General features: G+C 43.3%; 1 protein-coding gene across 4 annotated transcripts in view; it reads right to left on the bottom strand.

Moving 5' to 3' along the window:
* NHSL1 (NHS like 1) overlaps positions 1-2921 on the bottom strand; it is a 206534-nt gene that overhangs the window by 157237 nt on the left and 46376 nt on the right. The gene's annotated exons all lie outside the window — the stretch shown is intronic.

Raw genomic sequence — 2921 nt, 5'->3', positions numbered from 1 at the left:
GACCAGCTGCCCTGCATCTTGGCTTCAGCACGGGTGGGACTGCCAAATTGCCCTTGCCTCCAGGTGCACCCCCAAAGGACCCTGGAATTTGTGGGCAACAGAATAATGGGGAAATGCCTGGTAAGGATGTTGAAGTCCCTGGGAAGGTAATGGAGGAGGGAGGCAGGCAAGGCTGGGAAAGCAGGAGGAAGATGTTGGATAGGTCAGTGCAAGCCTCACATCTGGGACTGGCTGAAATGTATGCTGCTGCTTCACTGCACATGGCCTGTATCTTTCCATAATTCCTAAGCAGGATCCCGAAACCTTTCCCCTTCAAGGTTCCTGTTTGTAGGCAGATGCTGCTGGTTTGCCTATCCAATATCCATTTCCTACTTCTTCCTTCCTAGCAATAGCAACCTTGGTGTTTCTGGGGATGATGATGCACCCGATTTTAAAAACTACATTCCCTCTCCTCCCTTATATAGATAGGGCCATGTGTATAATTTTGGCCAACTGGATATAAGTAGAAATTGATGGGTGGGGGGGTTCTGGAAAATCTTTTTATAAGATGAGATAATTCATCTGGTGCCCACCTTTTGCCCTTCGCCCTTCCACTTTTTCCTTCTTGGAGCCTAAGAAAGATGCTTGAGATGAGGCAGCCACGCTAGACTATGAGGTGACAGACACACACACTAAGGATAGCAGAGTGGAGAGTGATGATGGCCTCATAAAACCACCATATCAGCCCTGGGCTGCCACTTATGAACTTCTCATTACATGAGAAAAATAAACATTCTCACCTATTAATCACCGTTATTTGGGATCTGTTACTTGTAGCTTCCTGATGACTAAATGAAATGAGTGCTTGCTATACAGCAGGACTTGTTCTGAAGTGAGTTACTCACTGAATTCTCTCAATACCCACACGAAGTAGCTACTATCTACGCACATCTCCACTACGGCTGAGGAAACTGGGACACAGCAAATTTAAATAATATACCTTAGATTAAAAACCTAGGAAATGGCAAAGCTGGGATTTGAGTTTAGACAGAATAGCTCCAGGGCTCTGGGAGAGAGCGAGGAAGCCTAGCACTCCCCAAGTCTCAGCCTCTGCCCCGAGGCCCCTACCGGCTGCTGCAGAGTGCAAGCCAGGTAACTGCAATTCATTCATACCTTCTCTCCACAACGGAGAGCTTTCCAGCCCATTCATTCCCTCCAGGCAGCAACCTGACAAAAACTGTGTTGTTACATGGATCAAAGTCTTTGTACTATATGTTTAAAATGTTGCCTTCTAGTCCTTTCTTGTCAATGTAGCTATTTTGTTGGTGAAAAGGATGTTTCCATTCATACACATACTCCCAACCACCATCTTTAACTATAGAAAGACATTCAAGTTACATATGAGTGGAGGTGGCCAGTTTAAGAAAACTCTTTGATATAGAAATAACTGAAGCAAGCAAGCCAGGCCCTTAAAAAATAATACTCAAATTAAAAAATAATAGTAAGAGGAGGAGGAGTATGCAAATTCAAACTAATGTCCACTGACGTGAAGTGCAGTGCCCAAGGTTATGCCAATACCTACGACTCCTGGTTATGCCTCTACTGATGTCGAAGCAGACTATTTCGAAATATCTGCTCTAATCAAATTTAGCAAAGTCCCAGAAATAATAAACCTAAAGACTGATTTGTTGTTTTCTGAAGCAAATAAATTCATACACAAGTTTGATTTCTTATCAATGCTTTTTCTGAAATACATGAAGAGACTTGTACGGACTCTATACATTATAGCACAGATACTACCAATGTTGTACAGTTGCTAACTAAAGTTAAAAAACAGTTGCAAGTGTGACTTCATAAATATTAGATACTTAGTTCTAACATTTCTTGAACACAAAGATACTAGTCAACGAACAACAGTTAATTTAAGAATAGTCACTCTACTGAGTAGTACAACTTATAGCAGAGGTAGCCCAAGCCAATTCTTGATATTACAACTTCTCACGTGAGAGAGGTTTGGGGAGAAGGGAGAGAAAGAAGGAGGGAGTAGGGAAGAAGAGACAGAGAGAAATCGGAGGAGAGGAGAAAGTTCATTCAGTGTACCTTCCCACCCAAGTATGTGGGTCAATGTTTAGCAAGGGCAGGGGTGCTCCTGCAAGTCTGGATAAACCAGACCACAGGACTCACTTGACAACCTGAGCCCAAGGGGAGGAACCCAGAACAGGTCCTTCTAGATCTTCGGAAATTTGAAACCAGTCTCCTCCCACCAAGACTATTAGCAGTGGGAGTAAAATATCTAGGAAAACAGCCTAATCAGCTAGAATGAGGTCAAAAGAACACAATGAATTCAAGTCACACAAGTCACTGTTCTTAGGGTTGATCCAGTCTAGAGAGCAAAGGTGAATCTGTCCACCATCCTCCAAGCCGCAAGCAGAAAGGAAGCGGTCCTGGGCGTTCTTGCGGAGGGTCTGTGCAGTACCTGAAAGCATTAGCACTGTTCTCCTAGGTGCTGCAGGGATGCAGAAGTGACCTAAAATTCAGCACGGCTTTTCATAAGGTTACCATTTCTTTGGGAAGATAAGTTACCTCACTCACACAAAGAAACAAGGAGACCATAATTAAATGCAAAAGTAGACAGGACATCTCAAATACCAGGGTAACTCGGGAGAGGAGGAAGACTAGAGAATCTAGAGAAAGGGGTGACCACGTGGTGATGGTGATGGCGAGACTTACATACAATGGAAAATATTGGCTAATCAGAGCAGGAAAGGAGATCTTTTCAGACCATGAGAAGAAACACAGGTGACACATATATGAAGTCAGGTTAGTGTTCTGGCTTCTTACAAGAACTTCACAGGAATCAAGATCAACTACAAATCCTCACCCTAATGAAATCCATTCACCTCCTAAAAGCACTGGGAAGATTAATAATAGGTCAATTGCTC

Source organism: Pteropus vampyrus, unplaced genomic scaffold (assembly GCF_000151845.1).
Source record: "Pteropus vampyrus isolate Shadow unplaced genomic scaffold, Pvam_2.0 Scaffold24, whole genome shotgun sequence".
NCBI classification, from domain to species: Eukaryota; Metazoa; Chordata; class Mammalia; order Chiroptera; family Pteropodidae; genus Pteropus; species Pteropus vampyrus.
Note: the sequence above shows the minus strand (reverse complement) of the source record. Positions and strands in the feature narration are given on the sequence as shown.